The sequence below is a fragment of the Ptiloglossa arizonensis genome, chromosome 13 (genome assembly GCF_051014685.1).
Source record: "Ptiloglossa arizonensis isolate GNS036 chromosome 13, iyPtiAriz1_principal, whole genome shotgun sequence".
Classification (NCBI taxonomy): Eukaryota; Metazoa; Arthropoda; class Insecta; order Hymenoptera; family Colletidae; genus Ptiloglossa; species Ptiloglossa arizonensis.
Window position 1 is genome coordinate 6,347,557 of NC_135060.1, and position 20,006 is coordinate 6,367,562.

The window sequence follows — 20,006 nt, forward strand, 5'->3', positions numbered from 1 at the left end:
TAATTAATTGCAATACATAAATAAGATGCATATTGTTCGATCAATATTGGGAACATGCATAAATGTTAGTAAGAATCGTGGAAATGAACAAACATTCACCGAAACCGTTCGCCTTCGAAGATTTCGATTAGATCGAACAAAGACAATGGAAGAAACGGTAAGTCACCTTGGGGAGGGTATATAAGGAGCCCCCGGTTGTTTAAAATTTCATTGTTCCTGGAGGCTCCGAGGTGGACGGATCTCTTCGTTTTAGGTTTATGGAAGGGGGACCCCCCACCTTGGTAACCGGTACTGGCCGTCGGTAGGCGGTGGTCAGTACTGGCGACCACTCTCTCAATCCTTTCTTTTTTTTTTTTTTAAATTGTTTCTTTGTCTAATTCATTTCATTTGTACTCTGATTTTAATTTCTACTTGTTTTGACATGTTTATTTTTTTCCACTAACCAAATTCATTTCTATTTGCTATTATGCTATGACTTTAGGTTTCTCTTAGGTTTCTCTTAGATACATTCTTTTAGATGTATCGGAAAACGAAGAACGAAGAACGAAGAGGACTGATGTATTGCATCCTCCGCGGGACTGTTAATTCTAAGTATAGATTAAGTTAGTTTTAAGGTCACCATGTACGAATATCTGTGATCTGCCGAGCAATTATCCAATCTTTAGCTTCTTTTTGCTCGCTTGCTCGTATCTCAGTCCGGCCACCTCTGCTTGCTGCATAAGCAAGTGACCGGCCGTGGAGGTGGACCGAACGCTCGATCGCCGTCTCTTCTGGTGCGTCCGCTTTGAGAGAGAATATGCAGCGAACACAGGGGCAGGTGTTCGCACCGGTCCCTGTGGAAGCCCCTGTGCCACAAGACCCTCTCTTCGTCATCCTCCGTGAGTCAGGCCCACGCTTGCGTGGCTCCTGACGCGGAGTTGGGAGAAACGGGGCACTCCACGGAGTGGACGGCGTCGCGCATTTCCTTGAGAATCGGGCCCACTGAGGGGAAACGGGACCGACCTAGTAGGAACAACTCCACGGTTCGTGTCGCGTATTTCCCAATTTTGCCTAATTTTTCCATAATGTAATTGCTCGGCAGAATTAAACGAGGAGATCGAAGGAACATTGATTCCTTCTATCTCTGCAGTTAGAATAAGTTAGTTTTAAGGGTGTGATCTGCCAAGCAATTATCCAATCTTTAGCTTAATTTTGCTCGCTTCGTCGTTCCTCGGTCCGGTCACCACTGCTTCTTGTACAAGCAAGTGGCCGGCCGTGTAAGTAGTCCGAACGGTCTATCGCCGTCTCTTCCGGTGTGTCCGCTTCCAGAGGGGGCATGTTGCGAGCACAGGAGCAGGCATTTTTGCCGGTCCCTGCGAAAGTCTCCAAAATAAGACCCTCTCGTCGTAAAGATGGAGAAACGGGGCACTCCTCTAGGGGAGTGGTAGGCGTCGTTCGTTTTCTCTGGAATCGGAACCACGGAGGGGAAACGGGATAGACCTAGTAGGACCAACTGCACGGTTCGTGTCGCGTCTTTCCCAATTTTGCCTAATTTTTCCATAATGTAATTGCTTGGCAGAACTAAACGAGGAGATCGAAGGAACATTGATTCCTTCCATCTCTTTGGTTTAGTATCTTCGTTTGTATCGCGTGTCGAGGGAGATCGATGGAACTTTGATTCCATCTATCTCTCTCCGGGTCTCCGCTCGCAGCAACCTCCGCGTGGTGAGACCTGGTAATCGGTATTACTCGCGGCGAACAATAACATTCGTCGCGGGTAGTACCGAGCTAATTGGCTGCGAATTTAGAATATTGTATCACGATATCGAAAAGTTTTCCAACTTGTAAGAATGTACAAAACTTGTACGAAATAAATTCATTGCGAGTAATTCGAGTATTATTCAGGGCCAGAAACAATTAATAAATGTACAGAAACTCGCGTTGTTCGAAAACTGGGAATCGTACAATAATTCGTCTTCCGGATTCTTGTTCGTAGGATTCTCTACGAGAATCACCCACCGGTTATTGGAAAGGAAAAATCGTGTCTGACTGTGTAATCGACGACTTCGACGATCCATCAGGGTCTGATCTCCAGCCGACGTGGCGCAAAACGAGACTCTCGGAGCCGCGGCGTCCCTCGGAAGTTCCTGTCGGAAATCTCGAAGCCTGCTAGATGGGGTCCCATGGGTAGTAAACCAGTGCCAATTGGTTTCCATGTATCAATCAGGGATTCTCCGCGGGCGACTATTCCTACATCAGTGTCGGGCACGGGGGATTGTTAACTCGTATCATTCGCTTTCAGGATTCTAACGTTCATGATTAATGGATTTCGAGGGTGCAAGAGCAATAGACTCGAACGCTGGCGAAAATCGAAACCAAGATTCTCTCCGTGCAGCTTCGATAACACTTTCGTCCACGATGGCGCGGTGCTACCTCTATTCGTAAAGGTGCCCACACGACCGGTATTGTCCAAGCAATAATTTATACCGATAATGTTAAGAAGCAATGGTTCGAGCGAACGATACGATATTATTGAGACAACATTTTCAATTTTGCTTTTCGCACGATGTATTGAACTTTCATCTACGATCACGTAGCGCTACATCTCTTCGTAACAGTACTACGCGATCGGTATTATCGGAGCAATAATTTTTGTCGATAATATTAAGAAGCGATAGCTCGAACAAACGACACGATACTATTGAGACAACATTTTCAATTTTGCTCCTCGCACGATATATTCTTGGTATATTGCCCAATACTGCCTACACGCGTCACGATATAACGATAGAGCTACGATAATGCGAAGCATTGTTTCAATTTATTACAACAATCCACAATATCATCCCCAGACGGTCAATTTTATTGCCAATATTTGATATTGCACAATGATATTTACCATGTGCGAATATATTAAATTGTAGATGATAGCCATTGACCTAGAACAATGTTTTTTCCCATTGATACTGTACAAATTCTATTTTGTGCATTAATAAGTACGCATATGTATACATCTCACGAAAGGCAGTACAATAGAGATCGATAAGCTCCCTTCGCACAATTTTCTCCCAGTATTAATCTCGATCTTCGACAAAAATTAAGATTATGTTCGAAAACATCACTTTTCGCACATTGGCGAGCTTTGTGCAGTAAAGACGTTCGATAAAATAAAATTTATCGTTGCATCGTATTTCTTAATACGCGTGTTTACGTAAGCTACTTAAAAATGCAAAGTAAAATCATCCCCAAAAACTCTACAAATTCAAAAAAGTCACTCCTATTTCTAATCGTTTCGAAAAGACGCGTTTGGACTGATTTTCATCGCGGAAACCTCGAGAGTAGAACGACGCGCGTGCGTCATCGTTTCGAAGTTACAGCCAGTGACCTCATCTAATGCGAGGCTCGATCGTTGTTACTCCATCTCTCTCGCTCTCGGTGCATCATATTTACTTTCCACGAGGAACAGTTTACTCGACGTTGGGCTCGGAGTAAAAATCACTACCTGTTCCGCTCTCGAGTGAATCGACAATTCTAATTTCCTCACTCGAATGCGGAAATTACCGCGAACGTGTCAATTATCGTGCAATTATACCAACATTATTTGCGATTATACATTACATTCCATTTCGATCAGCCTGTTATTTCGTTCTTGGAGCGTATCGCGATAAAGGATCGAGCACTATCCATTAGCTTTTTTACGCAACAACGGCGTCCTTGGAAGAAAAAAAATTCGTACCGGGCAATAAATTTCTGGCCTGGTCGTGGTTTTCTGATTAATCGTTCGCGAGTTTCCGCTGTAAAAACGCTACGAAAATTTCTCGCGGTGGTTCGGACGTTCCCCTACGTTAACGAGAAACGATTAAAATATTTTTCACGGAAATTCTCCGTCAATAGAATATTTCAGTTACAAGAGGCGCAACGGCCGTATTCTATTTCCCGGAATATTGGATTTCTTGGACGGAGAATTACGAATGGCTCGATTATGGTAACTCAGACATTCCGTCGACACGGACCAACAAGACAAAACCTGCTTGGAACCGCAATTGCGTTCTAATTCTCCCGCCAGGACTTGATTAATCCATTATCAAGCGGGTGCTTAGTCTTGGCTAGTTCGCAATTAATGTCCGATCGTGTTGTAGCAAGCATTGACCAGGAGTTCAAAGCGGCATAGCGATCGTTGATACCTGCTTATTAATCATCGGGCACCGTACAATCTTTGCAAGGTTGACGAATATCTGCCTCGTTTAAGGTAAAAGAAAATTAATCTTCCTCGTTTTACATTTACGTAAAGTTTCGAGTCTGAAGAAGTATCAGTTCGAACGGATTGCAGTGAAATTCGAACAATCGTGAATATTGTATTTGATTCTTTTTAAAGCGAATGTATCGAACAATGGAAACAAAAATCGAAAACCTATACCGCGACACTCGAAATTATTTTCGCGGCAAGAACACGCGGACCTTTTTCAACGTGGAAATGGAAAAAAAATATACTCGTAATAAAAATGAAATTTTCATACGGTATTGTACAATTACGTATGCGACACAATTATTTCGGTGCACTTTCGATTAAAATGAAAATTCTCTTGTTAGCCCTTACGAACGAATGCATTTCACTGTATCAATGTCGTTCGATATCGAAGATTTAAAAACGATGCGTGCAACAACGACACGATTGTAATTCAATTTTAAACTCTGAATAAAATCTAATAAAAACGATCGAATCTAATCGTCGTACGATTCGATTACGATCGCCACGATTAAATAATCGATTGAAAGAAAATTAAGAAAAAAAAAATACAGATACGAGCGTTTCGCGTAAATTGTTTCGTTCCCTGACAATTTATCGCTGTTTAACGAACTTCGGAAAAATAATTATCAAACGGTCCGCGAGGAAAGTCTAAATAAATTTTCGAAGAATTGTTTTCGAACGTTCATCACGATGGAAAGTGAAATGCCGGTGAAATTTCATTAAACGCCAATAACGCGTGTGACGCGACGAACAATGGTCAACCGCTTCTCGACTAGGACCTCGTAATTACTCCTGGCACTCCTAATTAACTGAGATTAAGGGACTTTTAACGCTCCCCGTCAGCAGGATTAAACTTCGAATCATGCGCTTCCGCAGCTGCGCCATTTCTCCATCAATTTAGTCGCCGCGTCGCGCCTCAACGTAATTTGTAAAATTAAGTACCTTTTAAAGCCGGACGCGCATTGTACTTTTGCTACTCTAAATTCGATCCCTCGAGGGTCTACAACGTAAAGAAATTTCGTTCTATTCGAGGTAACAAATGTTACCTCGTATAACTGACGCAATTGATTAGATTTTTCACATATTTACTTTTCAAATTAATTAAGATTGTTTCTAATTAATTATAACGAAGAGAAAGTATATTACGCGCGGGGAGTTACGAGTGAAATGGGTTTTCAATTGCACGAATCAACACAGATGGACACTGCATTGGGCTGCGTAAATATTTATGTACCGTTCCTCGAACAATTAAGATGCACGGCACGGAAAAATTCTCTTCGATTTTGTTGAATAAGGAATTACAAACTCGCCATGCTCGGTGCTGCTATGATTCCTGTTGCGTGCTATTTTAACACTTCCTGTGTTTAAAATTGATTTTAAAAACGTTTCATAATTCCTTAAGATTCGCGGCAGAGCGTTCGCTCGAAAATTTTAACTCGATTCAACCGTAAAAGCGTTTTGGTCCACTTCGGTAAATTGTTTTGTAAATACTGAATTTTAAGAATAATTTCATTTTTATTTCGTTTTAAAACATTAAGTTTCATGGAAGTGTATTAAAAACGGAATAAAATTTAACATTCGAATAACTACACGACGCACGAAAAACTGTTGTTTATTTCGTAACTGGGATACGTCTTTTTACCGACACAATATTACTATAAAATGTTTACCCTAATGCACAATTCTGGTCTACAATTATTACCGAAACATTCTGTGTACAATTTTCCGGCTGTGTATCGACCAATAAATATATGCGTTTGTCCAACGAATATACATATGTATTTGCAAAGTAAAGACGGAAATACGCAAAGATTATTTTTCCAATTAGAGTAAAAAAATTCTTCCAAAGCAGTAGTAATTAAACATCGAACGACGTCCAATTATCGGCTCGCGAAGCGAATACGGTCGCCGCCAGTCGGAAGAAGATTAATCTCCTGGTGGAGTTATCGAACCGAACGACGTTTTTGTTTAACGAACCTATTAACGGCAAACTATTTCGAGTAAGTGTTTCTTTCGATATTGGGCACGCTCCAAAGATCTTCGAGTATCCCTGACTGCTGGCGAACTTTCATACGTCATTTGTTTTGCGAATGCCAGCCTCGCGGCCAAGTAGAATTCCCCGGAAATCGCGTAACCGTAACGGAATACCGCAGCGTATCTGCTTTCTGTTAATGTCGAGTATTCACTTAATATTACCTCCAGAACAATTCGAATACTTCGAGTATTCCAATGTTGCGAATAAATCTCCAGTATTTGAACAATTGAATATTCGAATTATCTTGATTTTCAAGACCAACGTTACCAATCATTCTTTGTCAGATTTTTTAAACACATTCACTACGTCATAATTTTATAACGAAATTTACATCGAAAGATAAAGCACCTTTTAACGATTTACGCGGTCTTCGGTCGCGTGACGACCGGTGGTTGTTAGTTTGTACTTGCGAGCACAGAATGTTCTCGTTGAATCGAAGATAACTGGAAAATTGACCGTTCGAAAGCTATAAAATAAACAGCTGGCTGAAAGCTAATATCCCCTCGTGATAAATTTAATGCACAACACGCGGAAGAATGAAAGCTCCCTCTTCGAGCGATATTCGAGGTTGCGAGGATCGGTCGGTCCAATCACCTCCTAAAACCATTCGGGGATATCAATTCAAACGTATCGATGATTTAATCTTCCCCCTTACCCACGGAAGATTTAATCGACACACTTACCGCAGCATCTATAGAAAGCAATTACGTTTCGGTCGCTGGCAACGAGAATTTACAGCCAGCCGAACTTTCACGTCGATTCACTTCGGATGATCAAAGTACCGGTTAACCTGGTTAACCCTCGCGCAAAACCGTGTAATTCGGTTAGCCTCCGCCCGTCCCACTGCCACTCGTAATTTCGTCCGTTGTAATATCAATTAAGCATCGCGTAACTTTGCCGAGGCAAGCGTAAACCTCCGCGTAGTTGGCCCACGTGCGAAGAAACCTTGCTCTTTAACGCGTTCAATGCCCAAAAGCGCGATAATCACTCGGAGATGCGTCCCGTGGATAAATTACCCGAGCGTTTTCAAGAATTTTAACAGCTCGCGCGTTTACATCCACGGTAAATTGCTTCCACCCTCGGCGCGGATACTCGTCGAGGATTTCCTTCACGATTTATTTTTTTCGGGTTTGCGGTGTCGAGACTTGCGTTCGAGACCGTGTTCGCGTTACGCTCGATGGAGGACGATGTTATTTTCGAAAACGTCAACGCCACGTTTTCCTTTCGTACACGTTTCTCAACACCTCGAGAAGGGTGACTCGAGCGAAACGTTAAAATGAAAACAATTCACGGCCATTTTTCCTGTAACGTGAAACATCGAAGAAACTCTTCGTTGCTTTCCATGTAGATGTTCTTTAACGTTCCAAGATGCAATTTTTCTTTCTCTTTTTATCGTTACAATTTATAGACTTTCTCGACTTTCTCTGGAAATCCGAGGGAAATTCCAGAAATTGTATATTCTTCGAACAGGATTTAGGTTCGTACGGTACCTAGTTCTTTTCACGTAAAGGAGCTTCGTTTGATTTCTTATTTTAAACGGAGATGAAAATTATACTGGACTTCCATCGATAGAAAGATCCATGGAGAATAACAGTTATTTCCCGACGAAGAGCCGATAAATTGTAACGGAAGGAGAAATGCATCGTAATAATTTGAAGGTAGACAACGATACGGATGTTTATTATGATTCGTTGCGATTTAATGGAAAGAAATTATTTGCAGTAGTCTGTGCAATTCTTAGCGATTCTTACGAAAGTATATTTAGAAATATGTTAGACTACAGCGAAGTAAGGACAGTGCAGTATCAATTTCACCAAATAGAATGCGGCAGTTTCACCGTCACTTCGATTCGCTCGGTTTAGCGGAACGTTGGTAATGCAACCACGGTTGCAGCTGTGGCCTACCTGTTGAACAGATAAAATGGAAAACGCTTGAGGAACGATCGAATGTACGGGATTTTACGCTGTGGGATGTATCAACGCGGATGAAAAAAATCTAGAAATGGTCGTATGCACACATTCACAGAGAGAAAGATAGTTTTCCAATACACCATTTGTGCACCAGTTGTATTAATCGATTCATGGTTAAGAATTAAACGAGACAGCCTGTATTTCTCGTTAACGACCGAAATTAATTAACGAGAAACATTTAATTACGACGTTCGTAATTACGGTATAAATATCATTGGCTTCAACGTATAAATAAAACAAAACGTTCGCGTTTCCAATTCGGGCAACGATTCCATTTCGTCGAAACGTTTCTTAAAAAAATGTAACCGATAAAAAATAGTAAAGATGGAAGTTCGATCGAGTAATTTATCAATATCGACGTTATTTTTGTATCACAAGTGTGAAAAACTGATTCGAGTCTGCAGCGTGATGTATTTCTTGTAAATACCAACGAAAGATGAATAAACGGAAAAATGAGAAGGTTGGTTTCTGATACCTTTCGAATTTAAATTGTACAAAATTGATGGCCACCGTCACAAGTACGAGAGTATCGTTTTTACGTGAAATCGAAACATCAAGGCGAGAATAGATGGGAATAAAATTGGCAACTATGAACGATTCGAACGTACCGAAAGCAAAATTTTTAGCGATAAAGTGAAATTCAGTGGAACGATAAATGATACAATGAAATCAGAGATTTCAGAAATCGCGTTAAACGCGTGATATTTACAATTGTAACGATTCAAACATTTATTCGAGAGCACGTTTTAGCAGGGAATTGCGAAATCGAGAGAAAACGAGAATTTTATTTTTTCGTCTTTTTTTGTGTTCTCGCTTACCGACGTTTTCATCACTGATCAAAAGTAAAACGATTCCTTGTCGGATAGATAGAAATATAATACAATAATCTCTGGTGGAACAAGAAGAACAAGACCGGCAGAATCAGCAAGTAGAATTAGGTTCGTCCGAGCGAGCAATTTCGATAACAAAAAATGCTACAACCGCTCGATGGAATTTTTTGCCGGGTCGATGTATCGATATAGATTATATTATTTTCCTTCAAGAACCGTTACGTGTTTATCTAAAAAAGTTTCCCTTATTGCTAATAATTTTTCAAATAAATTCAGAGGGGTCAAACTTTGATGGCTAATTTCGTCGGTTAACCTTCACCTAACAAAGGCCTTGTCATTTTAATGGGACAGTATTGTACATAACAGGTAAATTAACAGTCAAAATTCGAGCCTGCACGATTGTTTCTAATAGATCTACTAGGTTGTTCGATAAAACTTATTGAGCAATACAGTACTAGGTTGCTGAATAAGTTTTATCGAACGACAAAACTTAACGAACAACCTATTGATACAGAAAACGATCCAAGACCTACATTTGTATCGACAATGATACAAAATGCAACGCAATGTGTAAAAATTGTCACGAACACGTTTCTAAAGATTACACGATTGGTACTATATTGCGTGTATTATACATTGCAATCGATTATAATAAACGCACATTATACAAATTTCGAAGAAAAAGTCCTGTTCCGTAATGTTTACATCGAAACTTTCATAGTGGAACAAAATGACTCTTACCTAACTTAGATCTAACCCAGACCGGTCATCGACGGTCGCTTCACTTTTAGATCGTTGTTCGAGGGTTAAACTTTATTTAACTTTTCTAAAAAAAAAATCCACCGTATTATTTCTGGCTAGACTGCGAACCTCTAGTCTTTCATTAGAATCACCCTCGACGATTCAGCGAATGTATTAGTGTCGAAACATTCACCCTCGAAGCCGATCGATACGAGTGTTACGAAATGTTCGAGTTCAATTTCGACATGATCCGATGTCAAGTGATTCGATCGATGTACCGATCACGATCGTAAAGAGATTCAAGGAAACAAGTAACGCTGGAGAATTCGCCAAGAAATCCAACGTTAAACGAGTAGCTTGAAAGTTGAAAAGCTCGAAAGTTGAAAAGCTCGAAAGGTCACGAGTCCAAGCGCCAGTGTTCGAAATACGTAATGGAAAAGTTCAAATCGAAGTGGCCAATTGACTCGCGGAACGAAAGGTTAAGAATTTCTCTTTCGAGGGACTGGAATATTGATATCGCTGTAGTTTCTCTTTCACTGGGTACCGATCGAAGGTGAAAACGTTGGAACGCCCATACGAATTTGTTGGACGATTTCCTAAGCTTTCCACGAGCTCTATAGGAACTTGTTGCACAAGGTACGTGTGTATATTTATGTGCAATACGATCAAGTCGCGTACATTCTTCCTTTTCATTTTTGTTCTTTTCAAAAATTGCTTTCGAACTTTTCAATTGCAATCGTTCAATTGATATACAAGGAACGAGTGTCTTTTATTTTGTTTTTTATTCAAAGTCTTCCTTCCGTAGAATCAATGGTATTGTACACGCGAAGTAAATATTTATTTACCGCGAGAGATGGAATATAAGAGAATAAAGTGTTCAAAAGAGGAAGACTACAGTGGAAGTGCTGTTAAGACTATGGGTTAAGGACAAGTCGAAAATCGGAGTGATAATTAGACGAAGCATTAGAATTTGGAGAACGTCTCGTTACGAACGAGTACAGTATAATCTTTCATGAAGTTTGGAGAGTAGGTTGACAAATAAAACAATGTTCTGTTGTCGGATAGCGCGATTCGAGTACAGGGAAAACCACGGTGCGCTAGCTTCCATATGCTGGGAAAGGAGCCTCGTGTTACAAATGTGTTCAGCGGGCGTAGACAAGGGGGAGAATACGAACTTCGAAATTCAACACCGAGAGGAGAAATTCTTAAAAGCCCGAACCGAGAGTCCAGAGCGCTCCCGTTTCAAAATCATCGAAACAATAATGCCGCGAATAAACAAAAGACCGCTACGAACACAATCCACGTCGGTGTCCTCGACAATGAAACTCCATTAACCGTCGAAGCAGTTCGAGGGTACGCCAAGTGGAATCGGCTCGATCGATCGTTATGAAAAACGTGTTTCGTTCGCTACGAGGCCCTTCGATTTCGAATTAAAGCGACACTTGGCGCGTAAAGATCCACCAATTCGGTTTAACCAGGGTTCTCCAACCTCGTTCCCGGGGAACGAGAGCAAAACTCGACCCTTCCGGTGAAGATATCGCGTACTCCTCTGTTCCGTGGCCAGGAAAGGCAAACCCGGAGGCTTCCCGGTGGAGATGGAACACGATCAAAGGGATCGGTGGACGCCAGAGCAGTGTGTTCGCCATCAAAGGGGAAGATCTACCAACCTGTGAACGCGACAGAGCTGCCGCTCGATCGCCACCGATCTCTGACGACGACTCCGTGATGTCTCTCTGCTGGTGATCACCCCGAACGAAAATCCTGGATCATTGTCCGACCAGCGCTTTGCACCGGGTGAATCGAAGTGAGCACTGTGTCATTCGTCGAGCACGGTACACTGTTCTCGGTCCTGTTCCCACACCGAACGTTCTGTCCTCGCGTTAGTGTCAGGAGGTTGACTCTTCGACGCGTATAATTCCCGTGGGATTCTGGGGACGACGTCTGGCTGCCTTGCACCAAACATCATCGTACCGCGAATGCAGCTCGAGGTTCTCGCGATCGGGATTCATCGTACTCTCAACGCGATTCGATACACGAGACTTTGCGCATCGACGGAGAGACGACCCTGAGTCTCGATATACTTACACGAGATACGGTATTTTCTTTATTCGAGAGTGCACAGGTGCGATACGTTACTTACTCCGAGTGACGATAAACGACGAACGACTCTGTGCTGATTTCAATGCTTTCGGTGAGTGTTGCGTACAGCGACGAGTGATACACTTATATCGATATGCAATACGATGAAGTCGTTTTTGCCGTTTTCAAAAATTCGTTTCGAACTTTTCAATCATAACCGTTCGATCAATGTACAAGGAACGAGTGTCTTTTATTTGATTTTTTTCTTACTCAACGTCTTTCTTCCACTTACACGAGGCGCGAAGCGTCGTCGATTCGGACTTGCAAAAGTCTGATTCGTTTCTCCGAGTAACGATCAACAACGAACACTTCCCGCTAATTTCAATGCTTTCGGTGGGTGCGGATACTTTTCGACCCCATCGCCGATCGTAATCGGATGAATTTGAAAAGATTCCAGTTAGCCGAAGAAAAGGGATCTCGAACCGCTCGATTCGTGGAATCCAATTATCGTGGTGCTTCGCCGTAATTTCCTTCCTTCGATCGACGCTTCGTTAGATAGTTTCCAATATCGTGGACGTCTTTTTAAACGACAATTCTCTCGGGTGGTCGACGAGAGTAACTCCGTCGATAACGTCCAATAACTGGACTCGTAGGTTCCGTGCTCCGTCGCTTATCAACGACTCCGGGACGAACCGGTGGCTCGAAGTTGCCCAGGATCCGTCGAGGTGCCTCGGTGGAAGGATACGATCGTGCTGAATCGTCGGTGTTCGAAACGCTGGTAGCGGAGCGATGCCAGGAGCATCGGCTTAAAGTCAGCGGAGCCGAATGAAATCAACGGGTATAAACACTGCGTCTGAATCCATCTCGGGTGTGCGGTATCTCCGCGTACGCGGATGTTATCGGTGAGCACACAGCGCCCGTAAGCGCTCCTATTAAATTTCGTCCCGCGTTAATTCAACCCGTCGACATCAAGCTGTTTCGGAAGCGAAAGCTGGCGAACGGTTCGATTTAACGTCACTTGCACGTTCAACGGGAATTATCACCTTCCGCTCGAGGAAATATCGTTCCGGCCGATATGTGTCTCCACCGAGACAAATACACGGAGATCGTTCGTGTTCGCGACCAAAATACCTCGACGAGTACACGGCACGGATTAACATCGCGGCACTTGTTCGCGAAACCTCGAACCTCGACGATCCCTATTTCTCTCGAACTTTCGTTAATTCTTCCCGCGAAACTTTCGACAAACACGATCGATGATCCTCCTTTCGGTGAAACTTTCCACGAAACCGATGGAAAAATCTTTCTTTCGGTGAGACTTTCCACGAACCCGATCGGTAATTTTACTTTCCGTGAAACTTTCGGCAGAATCGATCGGTGATCCTTTCCGTGAGACTTTCGACGAACCCGATCGATGATTCTTATTTCTGTGAAACTTTCGGCAGAATCGATCGGTGATCTTTCTTTCCGTAGAACGTTCTACAAACCGGATCGGTTATCCTCCTTTCTGCGAGTCTTTGGCCAAACCCGATCGGAAATCTTCCCGTGAAACTCTCAGAAAACCCGATCGATGTTCGCCGTTACCGCGAATCCTGTACCAAACCTGATAAATCCCCTTGCGATACGAATACCCCTATCGGTAGCCGATCGAAGAGTCACCGGTCGAAATTTCCGCGAACTTCGGCGCGTCATGGTGAGCGCTCTCGATACAATCCGATTTGGTAATCAGTCACGTGCTCGGGCTCAGGGTTCCGATGACCGTACTCTCGGATTCCATGGTCGATGGAATCCGTTCTCGGGAGGCCTTCGTTAGCGTCCCGGTCGTGGAACGCGCGTAAGAATCCATGCAGCGAGACGATCGAACCGATCGCGGCGCGATTTACTTTACGAGACCTTTCACGGTACGGGGACGAAAGGATCGAACGAAGACGATCGAGAACGAACCGTGGACACGATCTCGGGTAGACGTAGCGACGAAAAAGGCGGCGCGGCGCGGCCTCGCGAGTATTCGTCACGTGGAGCGGGCGCGAATCGTCGTGACACGCTCGTTACGGTCGACGGCATCGATCTCAGTAGCAGACGGCGGCTGGATCGACGCCGACTATCCAGAGAACGTTGTGTCGAGACGACGCCAGCACTTTTGGACCACGCAGACACGACGGCGAAGCCCAGACTGCTGCACCGCCACCCTGCTGGAATCGATACGTCAATCGTCCCTCCGCACGGGACGAGAAAAGCGGCAGAGGGCAAGGGAGGCCACGGGGACAGATGAGGATAGGCCGAGACCACGGGAGAATAAAGAAAGAGGGGGCAAGCCCGTGATACACATTAAAGCTCGGGCATTCGGCGCTCGTGTTTCAACGGGACACGGTTCAACGACGAAACCCACCCCGGGGCGACGCTTCGCGCGAAACTGTCAACGAGCCGGATCAACCTCCGTACCTTTTTATCCTCGTTTCTCTTTTTTTTTCTTTTTTTTTTCTTTGCCTCCTACGGACCGGGCTGTAAAAAAAACTTTTCTATTCGTCGACGAACTCTACCCGCACGATCTCGACTTTATCGCGGCGACTTCGGGGACGTACTTCGCGGCCCGCGAGGAAATATCTCGGACCTGTTCACTTTCGGTGGAAGCTGCACGCTGTAATTGGAAAGTTAGGGTCGATACACCAGGGCGTTACGATTTCATCGCGATTCCAGACGAATAAACCAAATGGGCTGTGATTCGCAACGGAGAGAGAATTTTTAGCGGATATTTGCAAATATCCATTTATTGCAATATTTGTGAATATTGCACGGTGTAATTGTAAAGTTAGGGTTGATATTTCGGGGCACTACGATTCGTCGCGATTCGATTCGAAACGAATAAACGAAATGGATTGTGGTTTACAACGGAGAGAGAATTCCAGTGGATATTTGTACACCGAAAATCTACAGGAGCGTTTTTGTACAGATTTGTGATTGCGTTTTATACAGGTTGCGACGATAAAAAAGAAAGATAACGGAAGATTTCGTCAATTAAGAAATTAACTCGGAATATTGCGAAAGATTGCATTACGATGACACAAACACGAGATTCATCGTGTTTTTGAATTTATCGTTGCCCTCGGTAACGGGATACGTCGTATTTTCATAGTTAACATTGGCTTCGGATAACGAGGTCCTCGCGCGCAGAAACGATGCAAACGACGAAACATATTACGTCCGATGTGTACAGTTGTTCGATATGCCTTGTTTTGTTTTACCAGCAGCCGCACGAGAACGGTTCACGGACGAACAAAGTTTCGAAGATGTTGAAAATCAGCCTCCGACATCTCGACCTACTTTGCACAATGAAGTTGCACTCGTCCGAGCAAACAAGAAGTAGTAAAATTGAAAGTAAAATACTCGCGGATGTGAATGTCCGTTCAATTTTCGTTTTTCCTTTTTTTTTTCACGATATCGTACGAGATGTCCCGTACGATTTATTTTAATCAGTTCTGAATGGTTACGAGACAATAAATTGGAAAACAGGTACCACTGCGAATGCGTACGAACATCGATGCAAGTAGAAGTAGAAACAATGATCAGACTGCGTTAGACAGACGTGTACGATCGCGTACTTGCTCGATGAATCTTGTAACTCGAGCTTTTCGAAAACGACAGAATGTTTATCCAATTTTCAATTTATCTAAATTCGTTAAACGTGGATTTACCAGTAAAAAGAAACGGAGACGCTAATTTAATATTTCACGTTCGTTCTAAAGAAAACTGACGTTAAAAACGCCACGAAAAGAAAAGAAAACGCCAAGTAACGTTCGTTAAAACTTTAGCTTCTAAGCTCGGAGAGATAACAGAAGGTGGACGAAAGCAAGTTTCGACAAGTAGTCGAGCTTAATCCACAATTACCACGGTAATTAAAACGAGAAGAAAACGGTTCCCTTGTTCGCGCGAAAAAAGAAACTAAGAATTCGTTCGTTTCGAAATCGACCGTTTAAAATATCGGTAAGTCTTCTTTTCTTTTTATTTACACCGAATACGACAACTCGCGTTACATCGTAACCGAACGACGCGCGTTATCTCGGCCTTGGCTCGACATTATCGGGATGAAAAAACTTCATCGAGTAATGGAACAACGAAGGCGTTTCTTTGAAATCTCGAGAGCGATTCTCGTCAAACGGCTCGTTAGTTGTCTCGCTGCTCTTCGTTATTTATCGACGTGCCCGATGAAACGTTAATAGAACATTGTAAAACATTGTACCGCGCGAAACAGTATCGTAAACGAATAACATTCCCCGTGTCGTGTCGACGTGAATAATTTCGAAGCTATTTAAAGCGCAAAAATTCCGATTCGAAGTGCTCGCGCGTAAGTTACGGCGATGGAACACTTTACGGGACCGATCGTGGAACAATTCTCGTCTCTGTGATCGCGAAGAAGAAATTCACTCGAGATTAATTTCAATCGGCGATCCACGTAGCGAGATAATTTCGAGAACGAGGTACGAAGGTGCGGTGCTCTTCATCGATTCGAACCTCGGCGCGTCTTCGCTCGCAGAAAACACGTCTATTTACGATCGCGGCTGGTAGACCTCGAACGCGCATCGAAGACGATCCCGTATAAATATCTCATTTTTAATAGAACGAGGGTTAGTCGAAGCGGAAAATCGATAACGCGTGGCCGGCCGACGCGTGTAATGCTCGCGAAACGTCGATCCGCTTGCACTCGACGAAAACCCCGTAGCTCTGCGATAGAAAACCATCGACTCGCGAAACAAAGCTCGCGATCACGAAACAACGAACCTCGAGTCTTTTAACCATCGTAACGACGTGTTTCCCAGCTGCCGAGTGGACGAGAACAGAAACGAACGGTAACAGAGGGATCGAAACCGACAAACTGGAAACACGGAACAAGACTCGGAGAACGACGAGAGAAGAAACTGGACGAGAAACAAAGGACTGGTGGTATCTCGACGTTGCCAGCGCGTCCTTTGTTCGTTGTTTCCAGAGTTACCGCGAATATTTGTAATATATCGGGATAGACTTCGGTTACTTCACTTTCTCCTGTACTTTCGCTCTCGAGCAACCCGGTGTACCGTTGAACGAATCGGAGTATTTTTAAGAAGCCGAGGGTGTAGTTGGCGTTCCACGTTCCACACTTCGGGACAAAAATGGCGACTACGACGCAACGCGTAACAAACTCGAACCGTATCGAGCGAAAACGCAACGCGGACCTCGGAGCAAATCTTGTAACACGAGAGACGCGTAAATGGACGATCGTATCACGGTCTTCCCGTTGTTACTCCTCTTGTATCCGTTCGGAAGTTTTCTCGGACGACTTTACCGACCGCTTCGCACGCACTTGAGCGTCCTGTCGTCGACGTCCTCGATGACCACTCCGACAAGACACTCGATGTTGGAGCCACGTACGTGTACACGCATACCTGTGGCTCCTTATTGAGGCTCCAATCGATTAACTCGGACCGTGCCCGCTGCCGCAGGAAGCACCAACTATTCCGATAATACTGATCATCGACCACGCGGAAACGAACGTCCCTTGTTCAGGAAAGCGCAGCGGATTTCGTTCGACAACAGCATCAATTACCAGGACTAATTGGCGAGCGAGTGCGCTACCAAGAATGGCACCTATGGTGAAAGGAAGGGTGAAGGTTTTCACGGGGACCTCGAAAACTTGCGAAGAACAATTTTGGTATCGCGTCCTATAGGAAATGGAGGAACGATAAAATGGAATATGGAGAAGAGCAAGGTTAAGTGTAACTTTGTCAAGTTTACGAGGGACATTTTTGGTATTGCGTCGTAGAGGAAATTGAGAAATAAAAATGTTGCTAAATAAAGAAAAAGATCTCCGTGAGAATTTTCTGGCAAATATTTTTGCTACAGCGACGAGCAGAAAATAGAAAGTAGAAGGAAGAAAATTTCTGTGAGAATTTGACGGTTTTCTCGGGAATTTTTTTCGGTACCGCAGTTGGTGTCGTGTAGTGTAGGAAATTGAGGAACGGTGAAGCATCAAATGGGAAGAGAAGACTTCCGGGTGAGTTTGTCAGTTTTCTAAGGGATATTTTTATATCGAATCGCATAGGAAATCGAGAAATGTCGAAAATTTTGATAGATAAGAGGGAAGACATCCATAAAAATTTGACGGTTTACTAGGTGACACTTTTGGTACAGCATCGAGTAGAGAATAGCGAGCAGAGAGAAGAAGACTTTTGTCAGATTTTGACGATTCTCTCGGGGACAATACCGCGTCGCGTAGAAAATTGAGAAACAGTGAAACGGAAAATGGAAAAGAGAAGGATTTTCTGCGAGTGTGTCGGTTTTCTGAAGAATACTTTTTTACGTTGCACGAGAGATCGAGAAACGTTGAAAATGTTAATATCTGTATGGAAAAGAAGAAGACTTCCGCGATAGTTTGGCTCTTTTGTTGCGTTGCGTGGGGAAATGTGAAATGTTGAAAGCGTCGAATCGTAGAAAGTAAGAGAAGAAGGCTTTCGTGAGGAAATTGAGAAACGTTGGAACCTGGCAAAGTGAAGAGAACGTGGAAGTTCGACGATCTTTCGAGAAATATTATGTAGCGTTGCATCGCGTCGAAAACTGAGAACCGTGTGAAATTGTGAAACACGGAAAGCAGTAGACAACGATTCCCCGAGAGTTCGACGTTTTCTAAGAGAGAAATTCTGGTATTGCGGCGCGTAGAAGAATGAAAAGTATGGAAAACGTTCAAAGGTGGAGAGAAGAAAAGAAGGTTTCTTTGAGACTTTAACAGTTTCCCAAGGAAAAATTTCTGATATTGCGACACGTGGAAAAATGAAAATGATGAAAAATGTTGAAGTACGGAGAAAAAAGACCGCTTCCGAAACACGTTCGCAATTTTGACACGTTCGGTGCTAACGATGAACAAAACACTGGAACTTCTTCTCTTTTGACACGATCGATCCAAACTTTCTCAACGATTAATATTACGAAGGACAATTCCTTTCTTCGTTATATTGTAAATACTATTTTTAATTGTAAATATTCACCGAACATTATGTGTATTATTTCTAGGGCGCACCGCTCGTATTTCTTTCTACATTATTGAAATTAACATGTTTCATTCATTCGCCTCGATTACTTTCCAGCACTCTAATTTCTCAAATTACCCGTTTCTTCGTCCGACAGGATTACTCGTTTCTGATAATTACTCATCGGAACGAGTGATCGAAGAGTTCGTTAAAATTACAAAAGTGTTCTTGCCTTGACACGCGACTTCCGGCCCCAAACAAAGAGATAAAGTCAGATAATAGCCGAGCGAGGTAACGCAAACTCCACTTCGGAAATTACCTTGCCACATAAGGCGGTACACACATCTCGATATCTGCAACAATTATCGAATTCTCGAGAGACATTCGCGCAACGAGTACACGCTCTATCAGAACGAATCGCGAGCACTGTTGGACTACAATACAGAGGAAGGTCTGACGCGCCCCCTTTTTCGATGTTCCATTAAAGAAAGCGTTCAAAGAGTAACGAGGACTGAGCGAAGTTTCCTATTGAGATTTTCTACAAAAGGTAGTTTTGTTCTTTTTATCTTAGAGCGTGAATCCATTGAAAAACAGCGTCGTTTACTAACCTAACAAGTCCACAATGGACGGGTGTATACGTTCCACTTTGAAACAGTTATAGGTGTTCGCATTATATCGAAAAGACAAACTAAGAATTTTAATTTTACGTAGACTGGTTACTAAATTGTTTCGTGTATTTAAAATGCAAGATATTACATTTTGTGTTTGGGTAAATAAATTTAAAGATCGTAATTCTACCAGTTTCAATTATTATCACCGTTATCGAAACGAAAAGAACGGATAACGAAGGAATAGGAACGATTTCGAAAAGAAGTGTACCGTATAGCGATTGATATTATTACGATAACGTTAGGGTATAAAAAGAAAGTCTATGATTATACTTTAGTAAAGGACGTAGTAAAATATGTTAGAGGTGCTTAGCTTTCGCTCATGAAAAGATGTAGTACTACTTCAGTGGCACTTGCCTTTCAGAAACAAAAAGACGTAGCACTACGTCAACTGCTTCCACTTTTAAGAATACACAGACCTGGTGCTGCGTCAACGGTTCTCAACTTTCAACAGTAAGCA

At 43.1% G+C, this 20,006-nt stretch overlaps 1 protein-coding gene across 4 annotated transcripts in view; it reads right to left on the reverse strand.

Annotated features, from left to right (window-relative positions):
• The window catches only part of LOC143153603 (uncharacterized), a 192,440-nt gene that overhangs the window by 123,254 nt on the left and 49,180 nt on the right, over positions 1-20,006 (reverse strand). Inside the window, exon 1 of one of the 4 annotated variants that reach the window (XM_076325003.1) lies at positions 11,472-14,003. The exons of the other annotated variants lie outside the window; for them this stretch is intronic. The gene's annotated coding sequence lies outside the window, so the exon portion shown is untranslated. Of the gene's footprint in view, positions 1-11,471; positions 14,004-20,006 lie in introns of those variants that run through there. 4 annotated transcript variants of the gene reach the window in all.